General features: G+C 60.7%; 2 non-coding genes across 2 annotated transcripts; both read left to right on the plus strand.

The window, feature by feature from the left end:
- The first annotated feature begins 12767 nt into the window (after positions 1-12767).
- On the plus strand, positions 12768-12886 carry LOC131868902 (5S ribosomal RNA). Its single transcript, XR_009367303.1, has one exon. It is a non-coding gene; the product is annotated as a 5S ribosomal RNA (ribosomal RNA).
- A 7817-nt stretch (positions 12887-20703) lies between these two features.
- Positions 20704-20822, plus strand: LOC131868929 (5S ribosomal RNA). The gene has a single exon (XR_009367330.1). It is a non-coding gene; the product is annotated as a 5S ribosomal RNA (ribosomal RNA).
- The last annotated feature ends 4178 nt before the right edge of the window (positions 20823-25000 follow it).

Here is a 25000-nt window from a genome sequence, read left to right on the forward strand (position 1 = left end):
CCAGGTATATGCCCCCTACGCACTTTTGGTGGCGCAACTCGCACGAACAGTCCCACCTCGACCCCGTAAACAAGCTTTTTTGCCTCGAAGAGTTCGTCGGAGACGAAGAAGCAACCTTCAGTGCAAACGTAGCACTCTTTTGTGCAACCGCCCAAACAACGCCCCCTCTACCCTCTGTCGAAACACTCGGCATTGCTGCTCCCTAAGGTGAGCTTCTCCTCATAGGCAATTCCGCTCTTATCCGGTCACGTTTGTGTGCCCGAATTTCGCAAGGCAACCTCCATGGGACATGGAAAAGACTCGAGAAGAGAGCTCGCTCACGGGAGAGAGAAGCCAAGGAGACCACGAGAGTGCTGAGAGTGGGACAGCGCTGAATAGGCGGGAGAAGCCTGCGCGTATAAACGGAGATATATATCCAATTGCAACGAAGGAACGTGCCAAAGATCGAGAACAATGGCAGAAATGCTAGTAACGTGCACTTCGGGACCAACGCATCACCGGAAGACAACCGCCAAACATCGAAAGAGTCGCGATGCTCCGCAACCTACGTGCAAAGCGGTCGCACACCGGGTAAGGGAGTGAGAGCCCCAAACATAGCTGGGCGAGGCGCTCACTCCGCTCTTTAATATCTCGTTAATACCGCCAAGGAAATGGCACAAGCACACACACACAAGCATCCTCGGAAGAGGACAGTTCGAGTGACAGGTCAAATCCAAGAGTTCCGAAGACTACCTCCAGGAACAATCGGGAACAAGACCGATTACAAGTCGTCGAGTCTGTTACTGGGCGAACACGAGATGCGCACAGGAAATCGATCAGCCCTCACAATGGCCCAAGGCCAGAGATCGGACTGCTACGATTTACCCCAACAATCATCGTGCCACTCTTCGCAGAGAGGTGATAGACGCCAACGAGCCCGCGCATAGCAATCGAGGTGTAAAAAGGGCGTTGAAGGCAGGAAGCCTGGACGAAAGAGGCTACGAGGTCACCTCGAAGCGGTCTAAGAATCGGGCGCACTTGGGGCGACTACCAGTGCCAACCCCTTATCCCGCGGTGCGTCCGACACACAGAAATTTCCAAGGCGGCCAAGGAGCCTCCCCGCATAGCAATCGGGGTGTGAGGTTACGGATGCAGCATTGATAGCAATCGAGGTGTGAGGCGAAGGATGCAGAAGTGAGAGCCGAGGGATGTAGCAGAGATAGCAATCGGGGTGTGTGATGCAGAAGAGATAGCAATCGAGGTGTGCGGTGGGAAGGGCCCAGCAGCCAGAATGCATGAAGCGACGGATGAAGCAGTGATGACAACCGGGCTGTGAGGAGAGGAGGGATGCAGCCAAGAAAGCAATCAGGGCTCGAGGCAAGGGATGCATCAAGGATAGCAATCATGTTGTGAGGCGAGATTCCAAAGGCTAAACGTGAGAGGCTGCAGGGTCGACTCAGAGAGGTCTATGCATGTGAGAGGCTGAAAGCAAGGTCGACTCGGAGCGGTCTATGCATCGGGCGCGCTTGGGGCGACTACCAGTGCCAACCCCTTATCCCGCGACGCGTCCGACAAAGAGAACGTTCCAAGGCGGCAGAGGAGGTTACCAGCCGAAGGATGCAGTAGCAATAACAGGTATAGTTCCGCGGCGGCCGAGAAGACTCACCGCATAGGAATCGGGATGCGAGGCGAGGGATGCGGCGGGAAGGCCCCGACGGCTAAACGGAAGAGGCTGCAGGGCCGCCTCGGAATGGTCCAAGCATCGGATGCGATTGGGACGACTACCAGTGCCAACCCCTTATCCCGCGATGCGTCCGATACACAGATAGTTCCAAGGCGGCCGAGGAGCCTCACCGCATATCAATCGGGGTGCGAGGCGAGGGATGGGGCGGGAAGGCCCCAACGGCTAGACGGAAGAGGCTTCAGGGCCACCTCGGAATGGTCCAAGCATCGGACGCGCTTGGGGCGACTGCCAGTGCCAACCCCTTATCCCGCGATGCGTCCGATACACAGATGGTTCCAAGGCGGCCGAGGAGCCTCACCGCATAGCAATCGGGGGTGCGAGGCGAGGGATGGGGCGGGAAGGCCCCAACGGCTAGACGGAAGAGGCTTCAGGGCCGCCTAGGAATGGTCCAAGCATCGGACACGCTTGGGGCGACTACCAGTGACAGCCCCCTATCCCGCGATGCGTCCGATACGAAGATGGTTCCAAGGCGGCTGAGGAGCCTCACCGCATAGCAATCGGGGTGCGAGGTGGGGGATGCGGCGAGATGGCCCCAACGGCTAGACGGAAGAGGCCACAGGGCCGCGTCGGAATAGTCCAAGCATCGGACGCGCTTGGGGCGACTACCAGTGACAACCCCTTATCCCGCGATGCGTCCGATACGAAGATAGTTCCAAGGCGGCCGAGGAGCCTCACCGCATAGCAATCGGGGTGCGAGGTGGGGGATGCGGCGAGATGGCCCCAACGGCTAGACGGAAGAGGCTGCAGGGCCGCCTCGGAATAGTCCAAGCATCGGACGCGCTTGGGGCCACTACCAGTGACAACCCCTTATCCCGCGATGCGTCCGATACGAAGATAGTTCCAAGGCGGCCGAAGAGCCTCACCGCATAGCAATCGGGGTGCGAGGTGGGGGATGCGGCGAGATGGCCCCAACGGCTAGACGGAAGAGGCCACAGGGCCGCCTCGGAATAGTCCAAGCATCGGACGCGCTTGGGGCGACTACCAGTGACAACCCCTTATCCCGCGATGCGTCCGATACGAAGATAGTTCCCAGGCGGCCGAGGAGCCTCACCGCATAGCAATCGGGGTGCGAGGCGAGGGATGCGGCGAGATGGCCCCAAAGGCTAGACGGAAGAGGCTGCAGGGCTGCCTCGGAATAGTCCAAGCATCGGACGCGCTTGGGGCGACTACCACTGCCAACCCCTTATCCCGCGATGCGTCCGATACACAGATAGTTCCGAGGCGGCCGAGGAGGTGGGGGATGCAGCGAGATGGCCCCAACGGCTAGACGGAAGAGGCTGCAGGGCCGCCTCGGAATAGTCCAAGCATCGGACGCGCTTGGGGCGACTACCAGTGACAACCCCTTATCCCGCGATGCGTCCGATACACAGATAGTTCCGAGGCGGCCAAGGAGCCTCACCGCATAGCAATCGTGGTGCGAGGTGGGGGATGCGGCGAGATGGTCCCAACGGCTAGACGGAAGAGGCTGCAGGGCCGCCTCGGAATGGTCCAAGCATCGGATGCGCTTGGGGCGACTACCACTGCCAACCCCTTATCCCGCGATGCGTCCGATACACAGATAGTTCCAAGGCGGCCGAGGAGCCTCACAGCATAGCAATCAGGGTGCGAGGCGAGGGATGCGGCGAGAAAGCCCCAACGGCTAGAGGGAAGAGGCTTCAGGTCCGCCTCGGAATGGTCCAAGCATCGGACGCGCTTGGGGCGACTACCAGTGACAACCCCTTATCCCGCGACGCGTCCGATACACAGATAGTTCCAAGGCGGCCGAGGAGCCTCACCGCATAGCAATCGGGGTGCGAGGCGAGGGATGCGGCGAGAAGGACCCAACGGCTACACGGAAGAGGCTTCGGGGCCGCCTCGGAATGGTCCAAGCATCGGACGCGCTTGGGGCGACTACCAGTGACAACCCCTTATCCCGCGACGCGTCCGATACACAGATAGTTCCAAGGCGGCCGAGGAGCCTCACCGCATAGCAATCGGGGTGCGAGGCGAGGGATGCGGCGAGAAGGACCCAACGGCTAGACGGAAGAGGCTTCGGGGCCGCCTCGGAATGGTCCAAGCATCGGACGCGCTTGGGGCGACTACCAGTGACAACCCCTTATCCCGCGACGCGTCCGATACACAGATAGTTCCAAGGCGGCCGAGGAGCCTCACCGCATAGCAATCGGGGTGCGAGGCGAGGGATGCGGCGAGAAGGACCCAACGGCTAGACGGAAGAGGCTTCGGGTCCGCCTCGGAATGGTCCAAGCATCGGACGCGCTTGGGGCGACTACCAGTGACAACCCCTTATCCCGCGACGCGTCCGATACACAGATAGTTCCAAGGCGGCCGAGGAGCCTCACCGCATAGCAATCGGGGTGCGAGGCGAGGGATGCGGCGAGAAGGACCCAACGGCTAGACGGAAGAGGCTTCGGGTCCGCCTCGGAATGGTCCAAGCATCGGACGCGCTTGGGGCGACTACCAGTGACAACCCCTTATCCCGCGACGCGTCCGATACACAGATAGTTCCAAGGCGGCCGAGGAGCCTCACCGCATAGCAATCGGGGTGCGAGGCGAGGGATGCGGCAAGAAGGACCCAACGGCTAGACGGAAGAGGCTTCGGGTCCGCCTCGGAATGGTCCAAGCATCGAACGCGCTTGGGGCGACTACCAGTGACAACCCCTTATCCCGCGACGCGTCCGATACACAGATAGTTCCGAGGCGGCCGAGGAGCCTCACCGCATAGCAATCGGGGTGCGAGGCGAAGGATGCGGCGAGAAGGACCCAACGGCTAGACGGAAGAGGCTTCGGGTCCGCCTCGGAATGGTCCAAGCATCGGACGCGCTTGGGGCGACTACCAGTGACAACCCCTTATCCCGCGACGCGTCCGATACACAGATAGTTCCAAGGCGGCCGAGGAGCCTCACCGCATAGCAATCGGGGTGCGAGGCGAGGGATGCGGCGAGAAGGACCCAACGGCTAGACGGAAGAGGCTTCAGGGCCGCCTCGGAATGGTCCAAGCATCGAACGCGCTTGGGGCGACTACCAGTGACAACCCCTTATCCCGCGACGCGTCCGATACACAGATAGTTCCGAGGCGGCCGAGGAGCCTCACCGCATAGCAATCGGGGTGCGAGGCGAGGGATGCGGCGAGAAGGACCCAACGGCTAGACGGAAGAGGCTTCAGGGCCGCCTCGGAATGGTCCAAGCATCGGACGCGCTTGGGGCGACTACCAGTGACAACCCCTTATCCCGCGACGCGTCCGATACACAGATAGTTCCGAGGCGGCCGAGGAGCCTCACCGCATAGCAATCGGGGTGCGAGGCGAGGGATGCGGCGAGAAGGACCCAACGGCTAGACGGAAGAGGCTTCAGGGCCGCCTCGGAATGGTCCAAGCATCGGACGCGCTTGGGGCGACTACCAATGACAACCCCTTATCCCGCGACGCGTCCGATACACAGATAGTTCCGAGGCGGCCGAGGAGCCTCACCGCATAGCAATCGGGGTGCGAGGCGAGGGATGCGGCGAGAAGGACCCAACGGCTAGACGGAAGAGGCTTCAGGGCCGCCTCGGAATGGTCCAAGCATCGGACGCGCTTGGGGCGACTACCAGTGACAACCCCTTATCCCGCGACGCGTCCGATACACAGATAGTTCCGAGGCGGCCGAGGAGCCTCACCGCATAGCAATCGGGGTGCGAGGCGAGGGATGCGGCGAGAAGGACCCAACGGCTAGACGGAAGAGGCTTCAGGGCCGCCTCGGAATGGTCCAAGCATCGGACGCGCTTGGGGCGACTACCGTTGCCAACCCCTTATCCCGCGATGCGTCTGATACACAGATAGTTCCGAGGCGGCCGAGGAGCCTCACCGCATAGCAATCGGGTTGCGAGGCAGATTATTGGGAAGGGAACCCCCTGGGATGCGGCTCAAGCAGTGCCCAAAGGGACTGGAATGCGGAATCACATCGAGAGACCCAAATGCTATACGAGGGCTCAAATCGAATTATCGATTTGGCCACGACATGGACGCATCGGAACGACTACCTTTGCCGAACCACTCGCAATTGCATCCATACCGAAACCAATAGACATTTCCGTTAGAGCCCTCGCATAGCATTCGGGAATCTCGCATGCCCCTCTAAATCGACCAATGCTGGCGCTCAATGAAAATCCGAGCGCTACCACCGTTCGAGCGCCAGCATTGGTCGAGTTAGAGGGGCACGGGGGAGAATGCTCCAGTCAACACCTCCCCTATATAAGTTATTTGTCCGATTCTCGCACAACCGTAGTCTGCCTCGTCGAATCAAACAACGGTCCCAGATTCCGACTTCCGTTCCGTAGAGACCCAAAAGCTAGATGGAGGCTCGCAAGAAAGAGAGTCGGCGCATAGCAATCGGGTTTCTCGAACGTTTAGGGACCGAGCTCACTTGCGGATAGGGCAAAATCCGCCAAGCAACCCAAAAGCTAGACGGGGGCTCGAATCGAATCGCCTAGGCGGCCACAACAACGACGTGTTGGATCGACTACCAGTGCCAAACCATTCAGCAAGACTAGTCTGTGTCGAGGCCGGATAGAGATTCTCAGAGAGCGCCCGCATAGCATTTAGGAGACCTGCCGCGTCCCTCACACTCGACAAATGGTGGTGCACGTTTATAAATCCGAGCGATCCCAACCCTTTCAAGCACCAACATCGGTCGAGATAGAGGGGCACGGAGGGGGCTGCGTGAGACAACACAGTCCCCTATATAAGTTATTTGTCCGATTCTCACACATCCGAAGAATGGTCATCAAATCGGACAACAGCCCAAACTTCCGACTTCCGTCCCAGAAAGCCCAAGAGCTATCTAAAACGTTCATGGCCGGAACTCGATCGCGGCTATACCAGTCCGCCAAGCAACCCAAAAGCTAGACTGGAGCTCTAGTCGAATCACCTCTGTGGCCATTGCAAGGACGTGTTGGAGCGACTACCATTGCCGAACCATTCCGCAGGTCGAGTCCATACCAAGGCCGCATAGAGATTCACGATGAGCTCCTGCATAGCAATCAGGAGACTTGCCGTGTCCATCACAATCGATAAATCCTGGTGCAAGATTTTTGCATCCGAGCGCTCCAACCAGTCGAGCACCAGCATCAATCGACATAAACGGGCACGGGGGGAGGATGCTCGAGAACACTACCTCCCCTATATAAGTTATTTGTCCGATTCTCAAGCAGCCGAAGTCTGGTCATCGAATCGGGTCAAAGACCACAACTTCCGACTTTACCCACAATGCAAGTCATCGAATCGAACATCGGCCCCCGAGTCGGACTCCATGCGTATGTCAGGTCATCGGACCCAAATTCCGCCTTCCTGCGCATGGCGGGCCATCAATATCAACTCGGTCATCGGACCCAAACTCCGCCTTTTTGCGTATGGCACGCCTTCAAATCGGTCATCGGACCCAAATTCCGCCTTCCTGTGCATGGCGGGCCATCAACATCAACTCGGTCATCGGACCCAAATTCCGCCTTTCTGCGCATGGCACGCCATCAACTCGGTCATCGGACCCAAATTCCGCCTTCCTGCGCATGGCAGGTCATCGGACACAAATTCAGACCTCGCCAATATGCCTACGTATCGAATCGGTCATCGGACCCAACTTCCGACTTCATCCATACTGTAGGGTCTTTGAGGTTGGCGCGGTGCGCTCAACCCAGGGAGTCGACCCATCGAAGCATACACCTCCCCTATATAAGCTATTTGTCCGATTCCCACACCTGTGTAGTTTGCACCTCTGACCAGGACATCGACCCCAACTTCCGAACTCGACTGCAACGACGGCACCAGCGCCTTGGTGCGCACCTTGCGACGCACAGTCCCAACATTCGCCTTCCTGCACATGGCAGGTCATCGGACCCAAATTCCGACCTCGCGAGTATGCCTACATATCGAATCGGTCATCGGACCCAACTTCCGACTTCATCCATACCGTAGGGTCTTTGAGGTTGGCGCGGTGCGCTCAACCCGGGGAGTCGACCCAACGAAGCATACACCTCCCCTATATAAGCTATTTGTCCGATTCCCACACCTGTGTAGTTTGCACCTCCGATCAAGACATCGACCCCAACTTCCGAACTCGCCTCCAACGACCGAACCAGCGCCTTGGTGCGCACCTTGCAACGCACAGTGCCAACATTCGCCTTCCTGCACGTGGCAGGTCATCGGACCCAAATTCCGACCTCGCGAGTATGCCTACATATCGAATCGGTCATCGGACCCAACTTCCGACTTCATCCATACCGTAGGGTCTTTGAGGTTGGCGCGGTGCGCTCAACCCGGGGAGTCGACCCAACGAAGCATACACCTCCCCTATATAAGCTATTTGTCCGATTCCCACACCTGTGTAGCTTGCACCTCCGATCAGGACATCGACCCCAACTTCCGAACTCGACTAAAAAGACCGCACCAGCGCCTTGGTGTGCACCTTGCAACGCACAGTGTCAACATTCGCCTTCCTGCACATGGCAGGTCATCGGACCCAAATTCCGACCTCATGAGCATACCTACTAATCGAATCGGTCATCGGACCCAACTTCCGACTTCATCCATACCGTAGGGTCTTTGAGGTTGGCGCGGTGCGCTCAACCTGGGGAGTCGACCCATCGAAGCATACACCTCCCCTATATAAGCTATTTGTCCGATTCCGACACCTGTGTAGTTTGCACCTCCGCTCAGGTCATCGACCCCAACTTCCGAACTCGCCTGCAACGACCGAACCAGCGCCTTGGTGCGCACCAAAAGTGCGCACTTTTGGAGGGCACTTTTCTGCGCTCCAAAGGTGCGCACTTTTGGAGGGCACTTTTTGGAGGGCACTTTTCTGCGCTCCAAAGGTGCGCACTTTTGGAGGGCACTTTTTGGAGGGCACTTTTCTGCGCTCCAAAGGTGCGCACTTTTGGAGGGCACTTTTTGGAGGGCACTTTTCTGCGCTCCAAAGGTGCGCACTTTTGGAGGGCACTTTTTGGAGGGCACTTTTCTGCGCTCCAAAGGTGCGCACTTTTGGAGGGCACTTTTTGGAGGGCACTTTTCTGCGCTCCAAAGGTGCGCACTTTTGGAGGGCACTTTTTGGAGGGCACTTTTCTGCGCTCCAAAGGTGCGCACTTTTGGAGGGCACTTTTTGGAGGGCACTTTTCTGCGCTCCAAAGGTGCGCACTTTTGGAGGGCACTTTTTGGAGGGCACTTTTCTGCGCTCCAAAGGTGCGCACTTTTGGAGGGCACTTTTTGGAGGGCACTTTTCTGCGCTCCAAAGGTGCGCACTTTTGGAGGGCACTTTTGTGCACTCCAAAGGTGCGCACTTTTGGAGGGCACTTTTCCTGTGCTCCAAAGGTGCACACCTAGGTGAGCACCTTCGACCACACCTTGTAGCACACCAAACTCTGACTTTCGACTTCATCCGCAATGCAGGGTCTTTGAGGTTGGCGCAATGCGCACAACCAGGGGAGTCGACCCATCAAACCCAACACCTCCCCTATATAAGCTATTTGTCTGATTCTCATACATGCGTAGCCTGCAGGAGCAATTAGGACATCGACCCCAACTTTCGGCTTCTAAACGAAAACAAGGTCTTTGAGGTTGGTGTAATGCGAACAACTAGGGGAGTCAACCCATCAAACCCAACACCTCCCCTATATAAGCTATTTGTCTGATTCTCATACATGTGTAGTCTACAGGAGCAATTAGGACATCGACCCCAACTTTTGACTTCTTAACGAAAACAAGGTCTTTGAGGTTGACGTAATGCGCACAACCAGGGGAGTCGACCCATCAAACCCAACACCTCCCCTATATAAGCTATTTGTCCGATTCTCATACATGTGTAGCCTGCAGGAGCCATTAGGACATTGACCCCAACTTTTGACTTCTTAACGAAAACAAGGTCTTTGAGGTTGGCGTAATGCGCACAACCAAGGGAGTTGACCCATCAAACCCAACACCTCCCCTATATAAGCTATTTGTCTGATTCTCATACATGTGTAGCCTGCAACAACGATTAGGACATCCACCCCAACTTCTGAATTCGTCTGCGTTGACCGCACCAAAGGTGCACGCCTTGGTGCTCACCAAAATCCGACTTCCGACTTCTTCTGCTATGCGGGGTCTTTGAGGTTGGCGCAGTGCGCACAACCAGGGGAGTCAACCCACCGAATGCAACACCTCCCCTATATAAGCTATTTGTCTGATTCTCATACATGCGTAGACTGCAGCAATGATTAGGACATCCACCCCAACTTTTGACTTCTTAAACAAGACAGGGTCTTTGAAGTTGGTGCAGTGCACACAACCAGGGGAGTCGACCCATCAAACGCAACACCTCCCCTATATAAAGCTATTTGTCCGATTCTCATACGTGTAGTCTGCAGCAGCGATTAGGACATCGACCCCAACTTCCGAATTCGTTTGCATTGACCGCACCAAAGGTGCACGCCTTGGTGTGCACCCTGGAGTGCACTTTGGTGCTCACCTCGGTGCACACTTTGGTGTGCACCTCGGTGTGCACCAAAGGTGCGCACCTTGGAGCGCACCAAAGGTGTACACTTTGGAGCGCACCACATAGGGTCTTTGAGAGGTTGGCGCAGTGCGCACACCAAGGTGGGTGTTGAGGTGCGTGCCGAGGTGGGTGGGTGCTAGGGTGCGCTCCATGGTGGGTGCCAGGGTGGGTGCGTGCTAGGGTGGATTCCAAAGAGGGTCATAGGGTGGGTGCCAAGGTGGGTTGGTGATATAGTGGGTTCAAAGGTGGGTACTAGGGTGGGTTCCAAGGTGGGTCACAAGTTGGGTGCCAGGATGCGTGGGTGTTAGGTTGGGTGCCAAGGTGGGCTCCTGCGTGGGTGGGTGCTAGGGTGGGTTTCAAGGTGGACGCGAGGGCGGGTGCCAAGGTGGGTAACAAGTTGGGTGTTAGGATGGGTGAGTGCTAGAGTGGGTGCCAAGGTGGGTGGGTGCTAAGGTGGATGCCAAGGTGGTTCACAGGGTGGGTGGGTTCTAGGGTGAGTTCCAAGGTGGGTCACAGGTTCAGTGCTAGGGTGGGTGTCAAGGCGGGTGTCGAGGTGCCTGGGTGCTAGGGTGTGGATGCCAATGTGGGTCATAGGGTGGGTACTAGGGTGGGCTGCAATGTGGGTGCCAAGGTGGGTAACATGCTCGGTGGGTTCTAAATTGGGTGCCAGGGTGGGTGTGCACCCACCTTGCCCGAGGTGGGTGCCAAGGTGCCAGTGTGGGTGGGTGCTAAGGTGGATGCCAAGGTGGGTGAGAAGGTGGGTGATAGGTTGAGTGGTAGGATGGGTGGGTGCCAAGATGGGTCACAGGGTGGGTGCAAGGGTGGGTAGGTGCTAGGGTTGGTGTCAGGGTGGGTGGGTGCTAGGTTGGGTTCCAAGGTGGGTGCGAGGGTGAGTGTCAAGGTGGGTCACAGGTTAGGTGCTAGGATGGGTGAGTGCTAGGGTGCAAAGGTGCCAGGGTGGGTGCTAGGATGGGTCGATGCTAGGGTGAGTGGCAAGGTGGGTCCACAAGTGTCAAGGTGGGTGCCGAGGTGGGTGCCAAGTCGGCGACTGCTATGGTGGATGCCAAGGTGGGTCACGGGGTGGGTGCCAAGTTGCTAGGTTGGGTTCCAAGGTGGGTGCCAACGTGGGTGCTAGGGTGCGTGGGTTAAAGGGTGTGTCACAACGTGGGTGCCAGGATGGGTGCGCACCCACACTGGCCAAGACGGGTGCGGGTGCAAGGTTGGGTTCCAAGCCCGGTCACAGGCTGGGTGCTAGGATGGGTGGGTGCCAAGGTGGGCACCAGGGTGGGTGCACCCACCCTGGCCAAGGTGGGTCACGGGGTGGGTCCTAGGGTGGGTAACGGGGTGGGTACTAAGGTGCGTGCCAAGGTGGGTCATAGGGTGGGTGCCAAGGTGGGCACCAGGGTGGGTGTGCACCAACCCTAGCCAGGGTAGGTCACGGGGTGGTTGTCGGGGTGGGCGTCAAGGAGCCAAGGTGGGTGGCAAGTAGCCAAGTTGCGTGCCAAGGTGGGTGTCGGGGTGGGTGCCAAGGATCCAAGGTGGGTGCCAAGGAACCAAGGTGGGTGTCTGGGTGGGTGCCGAGGTGGGAGCCAGGGTGGGTCCCAAGGTGAGTGCAAAGGTGGGTGCCAGGGTCAAGGTGAGTGCCAATGTGGGTTCCAAGGTGCCAGGGTCAGGGTGAGTGCCAATGTGGGTTCAAAGGTGCTAAGTTGGGTGCGAGGTTGGGTGCGAGGGTGGGTGGGTGCCAAGGTGTGCTAGGTGGAAGCCCGGGTGGGTCGGCATCCCATGGGTGTCGAGTTGGGTGCCTGATGGGTGCTTCTTGTCAAGTTTTAGTCGTCGGGACTCATTTCGAGCCTTAGAGGTCGTTTCTTGTCCGGTTGCCCTGTCTTCGACCTGGGAACCCAATTTTGGTCCTCGGGTCCCATTTTTTTTTGTCTCGCATCCCACTTTTGGCCTGTGGCCTTTTCGGGGTCGATTCTCGTTTTGGGCATCAGAGCATGTTTCTTCTCCTAAAACCCAATATTTGTTTATTAAGTCTCGGAACACATTTTTGTTCTCGTGGACCCATCATGGGTCTTGGAACGCATTTGTGGTCCTTGGGTCCCATTTTGCATCCCGAAACTTGTGTTTTGGTGCTTGATCCCTATTTTGGGTGCCCACCTTGCACCAAGTGCGCACCCGGGGCAAACCGAGCGCCTTGGTGCACCGGGGCAAGATCGAGCGTGCACCCGAGGCGCCCCGAACATGCACCAAGGTGCACTCGGCCCACATGTGAGCGCAGGTCGTTGCGCCCGAGGTGGTGTGTGGGCACCGCGTTGCAGACGGGACACTGCACGCACACGACGCCCCCTCCAGGTGCACGCACGTAGGCCGGGCCGGGTGCACACCCGACGCCCTAGCAAGGTGCGCGCACCCGGGCAGGGCTCACACTTGGCGAACGGGGCGCACTTCGCGAGGGAGGGTGTGCACCTCGACGGGGGTGGGTGGCCGGGGTGGATTCGCACGTGGGTCGCGGTTTGCTAAGTACACACTGCGACAAGCTCATAACGGGTGCGATCATACCAGCATTAGTGCACCGGATCCCATCAGAACTCCGCAGTTAAGCGCGCTTGGGCCGGAGTAGTACTGGGATGGGTGACCTCCCGGGAAGTCCCGGTGTTGCACCCTTTTTTAGTTTTTCGCCGGGCGTCGCAATGCTATTTGAATAAACCTTTTGCCCGTTTGCGTTCTCGTCGGGGCCGGGCCGGGCCGGGGTGCGCTGCCCGCACTACCGCGCGCGCGGGGGCGACACCGAGCGCGCACCCGAGGCACCCCGAGCACACAGGCCACGGTGCAACCCGGGCGTTGTGCGCGCACCCCGGTGCGCCCGAGGTGCTGCGCGCGCACCCAGGTGAAATCGGTGTGCACCTCGGCCAGTGCGCGCTCGGTCGAGTCGCGCACGTTGGCCAAGGTGCACGGTGATGTTTCTTACTCTAAGGTTCCGCACCAGACGCCCGGGACAGGTGAGCGAAGCTGGGCGGGGCCGGGTGCGCGGCCGGGGCAGGTGCACGCAGCTGGAGAGAGCTTTGGAGCACACTTCGGAGCGCACCAATGATGCGCTCCATTCAAAAGTTTCCTGAAAAGGCAAAAAAAGTTGAGATTATAGAATTTCCCACTTGAGAGATTGTAAAAAAAAAAAATTTAAAATGAAGGAAACGCGGGTGCCAAGGTGTGCGCAGCCCAGCCAAGGTGTGCGCACCAAGGCGCCCACCCTGGCGAAGGTGCACGCAAGGTGCGCACCCGAGGCAAACCGGACAATTAACCCAACTTTCGACTTCGCGCGCACCTTGGAGCGCACTTCGGAGCGCTCCTTGGTGCGCACCAATCTTGGGCACCTCGGAGTGCACCATGGCGCCCACCAAGGTGCGCACCCGGGGCAAACCGAGCTCCGACTTCGTGCGCACCTTGGAGCGCACGAAAGGTGCGCACCATGGCGCCCACCAAGGTGCGCAGCCCAGCCAAGGCGTGCGCATCAAGGTGCGCACCCTGGCGAAGGTGCGCACCCGGGGCAAACCGAGCTCCGACTTCGTGCGCACCTTGGAGCGCACAAAAGGTGCGCAACCCAGCCAAGGTGTGCGCACCCCGGTCAAACCGAGCTCCGAATCGTGCGCACCAGAGGTGCACGCCATCGTGCGCACCTTGGAGCACACTTCGGAGCCCTCCTTGGTGCGCGCCGATGTTGCGCACCTCGGAGCGCACCCGGGGAAAACAATGCAATTAACCCGACTTTCGACTTCGTGGGCACCTCGGAGCGCTCTCGGGTTCGCACCTCGGAGCACACCGAGGTGCGCACCTTTGATGCGCTGCCTTCACCAATTTCCAGAAAAGGCAAGAAAACATTGAGAAGGTGTGCGCACCGAGGTGCCCACCCTGGCGAAGGTGCACGCGAGGTGCGCACCCGGGGCAAACCGGGCTCCGACTTCGTGCACGCCGCACCTTGGAGCACACTTCGGAGCGCTCCTTGGTGCGCACCAGGGCGCGCAACCCAGCCGAGGTGCCCACCCCGGCGAAGGTGCACGCGAGGTGCGCACCCGGGGCAAACCGGGCTCCGACTTCGTGCACGCCATGGTGCCCACCGCGGCGAAGGTGCACGCGAGGTGCGCACCCGGGGCAAACCGGGCTCCGACTTCGTGCACGCCGCACCTTGGAGCACACTTCGGAGCGCTCCTTGGTGCGCACCATGGTGCCCACCAGGGCGCGCAACCCCGCCGAAGGTGCACGCGAGGTGCGCACCCGGGGCAAACCGGGCTCCGACTTCGTGCACGCCGCACCTTGGAGCACACTTCGGAGCGCTCCTTGGTGCGCACCATGGTGCCCACCAGGGCGCGCAACCCCGCCGAAGGTGCACGCGAGGTGCGCACCCGGGGCAAACCGGGCTCCGACTTCGTGCACGCCATGGTGCGCACCGCGGCGAAGGTGCGCACCCGGGGCAAACCGGGCTCCGACTTCGTGCACGCCGCACCTTGGAGCACACTTCGGAGCGCTCCTTGGTGCGCACCAGGGCGCGCAACCCAGCCGAGGTGCCCACCCCGGCGAAGGTGCACGCGAGGTGCGTACCCGGGGCAAACCGGGCTCCGACTTCGTGCACGCCGCACCTTGGAGCACACTTCGGAGCGCTCCTTGGTGCGCACCATGGTGCCCACCAGGCCGCGCAACCCAGCCAAGGTGTGCGCACCAAGGTGCACGCGAGGTGCGCACCCGGGGCAAACCGGGGTCCGACTTCGTGCACGCCGCACCTTGGAGCACACATCGGGGCGCTCCCGGGTTCGCACCGGCGTTGCGCACCGTGGTGGGCACCTCGGAGCACACCAAGGTGGGCAGCGAGGTGCGCACCTTTGATGCGATGCCTTCACTAATTTCCATAAAAGGCAAAAAAAAAACGAGATTTTAAAATTTCCGTTTTGAAAGATAGTGAGAAAAAGGGAATGCTGGTGCCATCTTGAGCCCGCCCTGGTGCGCAGCCCAGCCAAGGTGTGCGCACCAAGGTGCCCACCCTGGCGAAGGTGCGCGCCCGGGCAATTAATCCAACTTCCAACTTCGCGCGCGCCAGGGTGGGAGCGCACCCAACAACCGGGCCTGGGAAGAGCCAATGCGAGAAACCCCACCAAACGCTCTGACAAAAAAAGAGGGGGCGCTCCAGTAACCCCGCTTCGGAGCGCACCCTGGGCAAACCCAGCCAAGGTGCCCACCCCGGCCAAGGTGCAGGCGAGGTGCGCACCCGGGGCAAACCGGGCTCCGACAACGTGCACGCCGCACCTTGGAGCACACTTCGTAGCGCTCCCGGGTGCGCACCTCAGAGCACACCAAGGTGGGCAGCGAGGTGCGCACCTTTGATGCGCTGCCTTCACTAATTTCCAGAAAAGGCAAAAAAAAAAGGAGATTTTAAAATTTCCGTTTTGAAAGATAGTGAAAAAAACGGAACGCGCGTGCCATCTTGAGCCCGCCCTGGTGCGCAGCCCAGGTAAGGTGCCCACCCTGGCAAAGGTGCGCACCCGGGCAATTAACCCTACTTCCGACTTCGTGCGCGCCAGGGTGGCAACCGGGCCTCGGAAGAGCCAATGCGAGAAACCCCACCAAACGCTCCGACAAAAAAAGAGGCGGCGCTCCAATAACCCCGCTTCGGAGCGCAGCCGGGGCAAACCCAGCCAAGGTGCCCACCCCGACGAAGGTGCACGCGAGGTGCGCACCCGGGGCAAACCGGGCTCCGACAACGTGCACGCAGCACCTTGGAGCACACTTCGAAGCACTCCCGGGTGCCCACCGGCGTTGCGCACCGTGGTGGGCAGCGAGGTGCGCACCTTTGATGCGCTGCCTTCACTAATTTCCAGAAAAAGGCAAAAAAAAATGAGATTTTAAAATTTCCGTTTTGAAAGATAGTGAAAAAAAAGGAACGCGGGTGCCATCTTGAGCCCGCCCTGGTGCGCAGCCCAGGCAAGGCATGCGCACCAAGGTGCCCACCCGAGGTGCACACCCGGGGCAAACCGGGCTCCGACTTCGTGCAGGCCGCACCTTGGAGCACACTTCGGAGCGCTCCTTGGTGCGCACCATGGTGCCCACCAGGGCGCGCAACCCAGCCAAGGTCTGCACACCAAGGTGCCCACCCCGGCGAAGGTGCACGCGAGGTGCGCACCCGGGGCAAACCGGGCTCCGACTTCGTGCACGCCATGGTGCCCACCGCGGCGAAGGTGCACGCGAGGTGCGCACCCGGGGCAAACCGGGCTCCGACTTCGTGCACGCCGCACCTTGGAGCACACTTCGGAGCGCTCCTTGGTGCGCACCATGGTGCCCACCAGGGCGCGCAACCCAGCCAAGGTGTGCGCACCAAGGTGCACGCGAGGTGCGCACCCGGGGCAAACCGGGGTCCGACTTCGTGCACGCCGCACCTTGGAGCACACATCGGAGCGCTCCCAGGTTCGCACCAGCGTTGCGCACCTTTGATGCGCTGCCTTCACTAATTTCCAGAAAAGGCAAAAAAAAACGAGATTTTAAAATTTCCGTTCTGAAAGATAGTGAAAAAAACGGAACGCGGGTGCCATCTTGAGCCCTTCCTGGTGCGCAGCCCAGGCAAGTTGTGCGCACCAAGGTGCCCACCCTGGCGGAGGTGCGCGCCCGGGGCAATCCGGGCTCCGACTTCGTGCACTGCATGGTGCCCACCAAGGCGCGCAACCCAGCCAAGGTGCCCACCGCAGCGAAGGTGCACGCGAGGTGCGCACCCGAGGTGCACACCCGGGGCAAACCGGGCTCCGACTTCGTGCACGCCGCACCTTGGAGCACACTTCAGAGCGCTCCTTGGTGCGCACCAGGGCGCGCAACCCAGCCGAGGTGCCCACCCCGGCGAAGGTGCACGCGAGGTGCGCACCCGGGGCAAACCGGGCTCCGACTTCGTGCACGCCATGGTGCCCACCGCGGCGAAGGTGCGCACCCGGGGCAAACCGGGCTCCGACTTCGTGCACGCCGCACCTTGGAGCACACTTCGGAGCGCTCCTTGGTGCGCACCATGGTGCCCACCAGGCCGCGCAACCCAGCCAAGGTGTGCGCACCAAGGTGCACGCGAGGTGCGCACCCGGGGCAAACCGGGGTCCGACTTCGTGCACGCCGCACCTTGGAGCACACATCGGGGCGCTCCCGGGTTCGCACCGGCGTTGCGCACCGTGGTGGGCACCTCGGAGCACACCAAGGTGGGCAGCGAGGTGCGCACCTTTGATGCGATGCCTTCACTAATTTCCATAAAAGGCAAAAAAAAAACGAGATTTTAAAATTTCCGTTTTGAAAGATAGTGAGAAAAAGGGAATGCTGGTGCCATCTTGAGCCCGCCCTGGTGCGCAGCCCAGCCAAGGTTTGCGCACCAAGGTGCCCACCCTGGCGAAGGTGCGCGCCCGGGCAATTAACCCAACTTCCAACTTCGCGCGCGCCAGGGTGGGAGCGCACCCAACAACCGGGCCTGGGAAGAGCCAATGCGAGAAACCCCACCAAACTCTCTGACAAAAAAAGAGGGGGCGCTCCAGTAACCCCGCTTCGGAGCGCACCCTGGGCAAACCCAGCCAAGGTGCCCACCCCGGCCAAGGTGCAGGCGAGGTGCGCACCCGGGGCAAACCGGGCTCCGACAACGTGCACGCCGCACCTTGGAGCACACTTCGTAGCGCTCCCGGGTGCGCACCTCAGAGCACACCAAGGTGGGCAGCGAGGTGCGCACCTTTGATGCGCTGCCTTCACTAATTTCCAGAAAAGGCAAAAAAAAAAGGAGATTTTAAAATTTCCGTTTTGAAAGATAGTGAAAAAAACGGAACGCGCGTGCCATCTTGAGCCCGCCCTGGTGCGCAGCCCAGGTAAGGTGCCACCCTGGCAAAGGTGCGCACCCGGGCAATTAACCCTACTTCCGACTTCGTGCGCGCCAGGGTGGCAACCGGGCCTCGGAAGAGCCAATGCGAGAAACCCCACCAAACGCTCCGACAAAAAAAGAGGCGGCGCTCCAATAACCCCGCTTCGGAGCGCAGCCGGGGCAAACCAAGCCAAGGTGCCCACCCCGACGAAGGTGCACGCGAGGTGCGCACCCGGGGCAAACCGGGCTCCGACAACGTGCACGCAGCACCTTGGAGCACACTTCGAAGCACTCCCGGGTGCCCACCGGCGTTGCGCACCGTGGTGGGCAGCGAGGTGCGCACCTTTGATGCGCTGCCTTCACTAATTTCCAGAAAAAGGCAAAAAAAAATGAGATTTTAAAATTTCCGTTTTGAAAGATAGTGAAAAAAAAGGAACGCGGGTGCCATCTTGAGCCCGCCCTGGTGCGCAGCCCAGGCAAGGCATGCGCACCAAGGTGCCCACCCGAGGTGCACACCCGGGGCAAACCGGGCTCCGACTTCGTGCAGGCCGCACCTTGGAGCACACTTCGGAGCGCTCCTTGGTGCGCACCATGGTGCCCACCAGGGCGCACCCGAGGCAAACCGGGCTCCGACTTCGTGCACGCCGCACCTTGGAGCACACATCGGAGCGCTCCCAGGTTCGCACCAGCGTTGCGCACCTTTGATGCGCTGCCTTCACTAATTTCCAGAAAAGGCAAAAAAAAACGATATTTTAAAATTTCCGTTCTGAAAGATAGTGAAAAAAACGGAACGCGGGTGCCATCTTGAGCCCTTCCTGATGCGCAGCCCAGGCAAGTTGTGCGCACCAAGGTGCCCACCCTGGCGGAGGTGCGCGCCCGGGGCAAACCGGGCTCCGACTTCGTGCACTGCATGGTGCCCACCAAGGCGCGCAACCCAGCCAAGGTGCCCACCGCAGCGAAGGTGCACGCGAGGTGCGCACCCGAGGTGCACACCCGGGGCAAACCGGGCTCCGACTTCGTGCACGCCGCACCTTGGAGCACACTTCAGAGCGCTCCTTGGTACGCACCAGGGCGCGCAACCCAGCCAAGGTGCTCACCCCGGCGAAGGTGCACGCGAGGTGCGCACCCGGGGCAAACCGGGCTCGGACTTCGTGCACGCCGCACCTTGGAGCACACATCGGAGCGCTCCCGGGTTCGCACCAGCATTGTGCACCTTTGATGCGCTGCCTTCACTAATTTCCAGAAAAGGCAAAAAAAAGAAAAAAATGAGATTTTAAAATTTCCGTTTTGAAAGATAGTGAAAAAAACGGAACGCGGGTGCCATCTTGAGCCCGCCCTGGTGTGCAGCCCAGGCAAGTTGTGCGCACCAAGGCACCCACCCTGGCCAAGGTGGGTCACGGGGTGGGTCCTAGGGTGGGTAACGGGGTGGGTACTAAGGTGCGTGCCAAGGTGGGTCATAGGGTGGGTGCCAAGGTGGGCACCAGGGTGGGTGTGCACCAACCCTAGCCAGGGTAGGTCACGGGGTGGTTGTCGGGGTGGGCGTCAAGGAGCCAAGGTGGGTGGCAAGTAGCCAAGTTGCGTGCCAAGGTGGGTGTCGGGGTGGGTGCCAAGGATCCAAGGTGGGTGCCAAGGAACCAAGGTGGGTGTCTGGGTGGGTGCCGAGGTGGGAGCCAGGGTGGGTCCCAAGGTGAGTGCAAAGGTGGGTGCCAGGGTCAAGGTGAGTGCCAATGTGGGTTCCAAGGTGCCAGGGTCAGGGTGAGTGCCAATGTGGGTTCAAAGGTGCTAAGTTGGGTGCGAGGTTGGGTGCGAGGGTGGGTGGGTGCCAAGGTGTGCTAGGTGGAAGCCCGGGTGGGTCGGCATCCCATGGGTGTCGAGTTGGGTGCCTGATGGGTGCTTCTTGTCAAGTTTTAGTCGTCGGGACTCATTTCGAGCCTTAGAGGTCGTTTCTTGTCCGGTTGCCCTGTCTTCGACCTGGGAACCCAATTTTGGTCCTCGGGTCCCATTTTTTTTTGTCTCGCATCCCACTTTTGGCCTGTGGCCTTTTCGGGGTCGATTCTCGTTTTGGGCATCAGAGCATGTTTCTTCTCCTAAAACCCAATATTTGTTTATTAAGTCTCGGAACACATTTTTGTTCTCGTGGACCCATCATGGGTCTTGGAACGCATTTGTGGTCCTTGGGTCCCATTTTGCATCCCGAAACTTGTGTTTTGGTGCTTGATCCCTATTTTGGGTGCCCACCTTGCACCAAGTGCGCACCCGGGGCAAACCGAGCGCCTTGGTGCACCGGGGCAAGATCGAGCGTGCACCCGAGGCGCCCCGAACATGCACCAAGGTGCACTCGGCCCACATGTGAGCGCAGGTCGTTGCGCCCGAGGTGGTGTGTGGGCACCGCGTTGCAGACGGGACACTGCACGCACACGACGCCCCCTACAGGTGCACGCACGTAGGCCGGGCCGGGTGCACACCCGACGCCCTAGCAAGGTGCGCGCACCCGGGCAGGGCTCACACTTGGCGAACGGGGCGCACTTCGCGAGGGAGGGTGTGCACCTCGACGGGGGTGGGTGGCCGGGGTGGATTCGCACGTGGGTCGCGGTTTGCTAAGTACACACTGCGACAAGCTCATAACGGGTGCGATCATACCAGCGTTAGTGCACCGGATCCCATCAGAACTCCGCAGTTAAGCGCGCTTGGGCCGGAGTAGTACTGGGATGGGTGACCTCCCGGGAAGTCCCGGTGTTGCACCCTTTTTTAGTTTTTCGCCGGGCATCGCAATGCTATTTGAATAAACCTTTTGCCCGTTTGCGTTCTCGTCGGGGCCGGGCCGGGCCGGGGTGCGCTGCCCGCACTACCGCGCGCGCGGGGGCGACACCGAGCGCGCACCCGAGGCGCCCCGAGCACACAGGCCACGGTGCAACCCGGGCGTTGTGCGCGCACCCCGGTGCGCCCGAGGTGCTGCGCGCGCACCCAGGTGAAATCGGTGTGCACCTCGGCCAGTGCGCGCTCGGTCGAGTCGCGCACGTTGGCCAAGGTGCACGGTGATGTTTCTTACTCTAAGGTTCCGCACCAGACGCCCGGGACAGGTGAGCGAAGCTGGGCGGGGCCGGGTGCGCGGCCGGGGCAGGTGCACGCAGCTGGAGAGAGCTTTGGAGCACACTTCGGAGCGCACCAATGATGCGCTCCATTCAAAAGTTTCCTGAAAAGGCAAAAAAAGTTGAGATTATAGAATTTCCCACTTGAGAGATTGTAAAAAAAAAAAATTTAAAATGAAGGAAACGCGGGTGCCAAGGTGTGCGCAGCCCAGCCAAGGTGTGCGCACCAAGGCGCCCACCCTGGCGAAGGTGCACGCAAGGTGCGCACCCGAGGCAAACCGGACAATTAACCCAACTTTCGACTTCGCGCGCACCTTGGAGCGCACTTCGGAGCGCTCCTTGGTGCGCACCAATCTTGGGCACCTCGGAGTGCACCATGGCGCCCACCAAGGTGCGCACCCGGGGCAAACCGAGCTCCGACTTCGTGCGCACCTTGGAGCGCACGAAAGGTGCGCACCATGGCGCCCACCAAGGTGCGCAGCCCAGCCAAGGCGTGCGCATCAAGGTGCGCACCCTGGCGAAGGTGCGCACCCGGGGCAAACCGAGCTCCGACTTCGTGCGCACCTTGGAGCGCACAAAAGGTGCGCAACCCAGCCAAGGTGTGCGCACCCCGGTCAAACCGAGCTCCGAATCGTGCGCACCAGAGGTGCACGCCATCGTGCGCACCTTGGAGCACACTTCGGAGCCCTCCTTGGTGCGCGCCGATGTTGCGCACCTCGGAGCGCACCCGGGGAAAACAATGCAATTAACCCGACTTTCGACTTCGTGGGCACCTCGGAGCGCTCTCGGGTTCGCACCTCGGAGCACACCGAGGTGCGCACCTTTGATGCGCTGCCTTCACCAATTTCCAGAAAAGGCAAGAAAACATTGAGAAGGTGTGCGCACCGAGGTGCCCACCCTGGCGAAGGTGCACGCGAGGTGCGCACCCGGGGCAAACCGGGCTCCGACTTCGTGCACGCCGCACCTTGGAGCACACTTCGGAGCGCTCCTTGGTGCGCACCAGGGCGCGCAACCCAGCCGAGGTGCCCACCCCGGCGAAGGTGCACGCGAGGTGCGCACCCGGGGCAAACCGGGCTCCGACTTCGTGCACGCCATGGTGCCCACCGCGGCGAAGGTGCACGCGAGGTGCGCACCCGGGGCAAACCGGGCTCCGACTTCGTGCACGCCGCACCTTGGAGCACACTTCGGAGCGCTCCTTGGTGCGCACCATGGTGCCCACCAGGGCGCGCAACCCCGCCGAAGGTGCACGCGAGGTGCGCACCCGGGGCAAACCGGGCTCCGACTTCGTGCACGCCGCACCTTGGAGCACACTTCGGAGCGCTCCTTGGTGCGCACCATGGTGCCCACCAGGGCGCGCAACCCCGCCGAAGGTGCACGCGAGGTGCGCACCCGGGGCAAACCGGGCTCCGACTTCGTGCACGCCGCACCTTGGAGCACACTTCGGAGCGCTCCTTGGTGCGCACCAGGGCGCGCAACCCAGCCGAGGTGCCCACCCCGGCGAAGGTGCACGCGAGGTGCGTACCCGGGGCAAACCGGGCTCCGACTTCGTGCACGCCGCACCTTGGAGCACACTTCGGAGCGCTCCTTGGTGCGCACCATGGTGCCCACCAGGCCGCGCAACCCAGCCAAGGTGTGCGCACCAAGGTGCACGCGAGGTGCGCACCCGGGGCAAACCGGGGTCCGACTTCGTGCACGCCGCACCTTGGAGCACACATCGGGGCGCTCCCGGGTTCGCACCGGCGTTGCGCACCGTGGTGGGCACCTCGGAGCACACCAAGGTGGGCAGCGAGGTGCGCACCTTTGATGCGATGCCTTCACTAATTTCCATAAAAGGCAAAAAAAAAACGAGATTTTAAAATTTCCGTTTTGAAAGATAGTGAGAAAAAGGGAATGCTGGTGCCATCTTGAGCCCGCCCTGGTGCGCAGCCCAGCCAAGGTGTGCGCACCAAGGTGCCCACCCTGGCGAAGGTGCGCGCCCGGGCAATTAACCCAACTTCCAACTTCGCGCGCGCCAGGGTGGGAGCGCACCCAACAACCGGGCCTGGGAAGAGCCAATGCGAGAAACCCCACCAAACGCTCTGACAAAAAAAGAGGGGGCGCTCCAGTAACCCCGCTTCAGAGCGCACCCTGGGCAAACCCAGCCAAGGTGCCCACCCCGGCCAAGGTGCAGGCGAGGTGCGCACCCGGGGCAAACCGGGCTCCGACAACGTGCACGCCGCACCTTGGAGCACACTTCGTAGCGCTCCCGGGTGCGCACCTCAGAGCACACCAAGGTGGGCAGCGAGGTGCGCACCTTTGATGCGCTGCCTTCACTAATTTCCAGAAAAGGCAAAAAAAAAAGGAGATTTTAAAATTTCCGTTTTGAAAGATAGTGAAAAAAACGGAACGCGCGTGCCATCTTGAGCCCGCCCTGGTGCGCAGCCCAGGTAAGGTGCCCACCCTGGCAAAGGTGCGCACCCGGGCAATTAACCCTACTTCCGACTTCGTGCGCGCCAGGGTGGCAACCGGGCCTCGGAAGAGCCAATGCGAGAAACCCCACCAAACGCTCCGACAAAAAAAGAGGCGGCGCTCCAATAACCCCGCTTCGGAGCGCAGCCGGGGCAAACCCAGCCAAGGTGCCCACCCCGACGAAGGTGCACGCGAGGTGCGCACCCGGGGCAAACCGGGCTCCGACAACGTGCACGCAGCACCTTGGAGCACACTTCGAAGCACTCCCGGGTGCCCACCGGCGTTGCGCACCGTGGTGGGCAGCGAGGTGCGCACCTTTGATGCGCTGCCTTCACTAATTTCCAGAAAAAGGCAAAAAAAAATGAGATTTTAAAATTTCCGTTTTGAAAGATAGTGAAAAAAAAGGAACGCGGGTGCCATCTTGAGCCCGCCCTGGTGCGCAGCCCAGGCAAGGCATGCGCACCAAGGTGCCCACCCGAGGTGCACACCCGGGGCAAACCGGGCTCCGACTTCGTGCAGGCCGCACCTTGGAGCACACTTCGGAGCGCTCCTTGGTGCGCACCATGGTGCCCACCAGGGCGCGCAACCCAGCCAAGGTCTGCACACCAAGGTGCCCACCCCGGCGAAGGTGCACGCGAGGTGCGCACCCGGGGCAAACCGGGCTCCGACTTCGTGCACGCCATGGTGCCCACCGCGGCGAAGGTGCACGCGAGGTGCGCACCCGGGGCAAACCGGGCTCCGACTTCGTGCACGCCGCACCTTGGAGCACACTTCGGAGCGCTCCTTGGTGCGCACCATGGTGCCCACCAGGGCGCGCAACCCAGCCAAGGTGTGCGCACCAAGGTGCACGCGAGGTGCGCACCCGGGGCAAACCGGGGTCCGACTTCGTGCACGCCGCACCTTGGAGCACACATCGGAGCGCTCCCAGGTTCGCACCAGCGTTGCGCACCTTTGATGCGCTGCCTTCACTAATTTCCAGAAAAGGCAAAAAAAAACGAGATTTTAAAATTTCCGTTCTGAAAGATAGTGAAAAAAACGGAACGCGGGTGCCATCTTGAGCCCTTCCTGGTGCGCAGCCCAGGCAAGTTGTGCGCACCAAGGTGCCCACCCTGGCGGAGGTGCGCGCCCGGGGCAATCCGGGCTCCGACTTCGTGCACTGCATGGTGCCCACCAAGGCGCGCAACCCAGCCAAGGTGCCCACCGCAGCGAAGGTGCACGCGAGGTGCGCACCCGAGGTGCACACCCGGGGCAAACCGGGCTCCGACTTCGTGCACGCCGCACCTTGGAGCACACTTCAGAGCGCTCCTTGGTGCGCACCAGGGCGCGCAACCCAACCAAGGTCTGCACACCAAGGTGCTCACCCCGGCGAAGGTGCACGCGAGGTGC

The sequence above is a fragment of the Cryptomeria japonica genome, unplaced genomic scaffold, assembly GCF_030272615.1.
Source record: "Cryptomeria japonica unplaced genomic scaffold, Sugi_1.0 HiC_scaffold_224, whole genome shotgun sequence".
NCBI classification, from domain to species: Eukaryota; Viridiplantae; Streptophyta; class Pinopsida; order Cupressales; family Cupressaceae; genus Cryptomeria; species Cryptomeria japonica.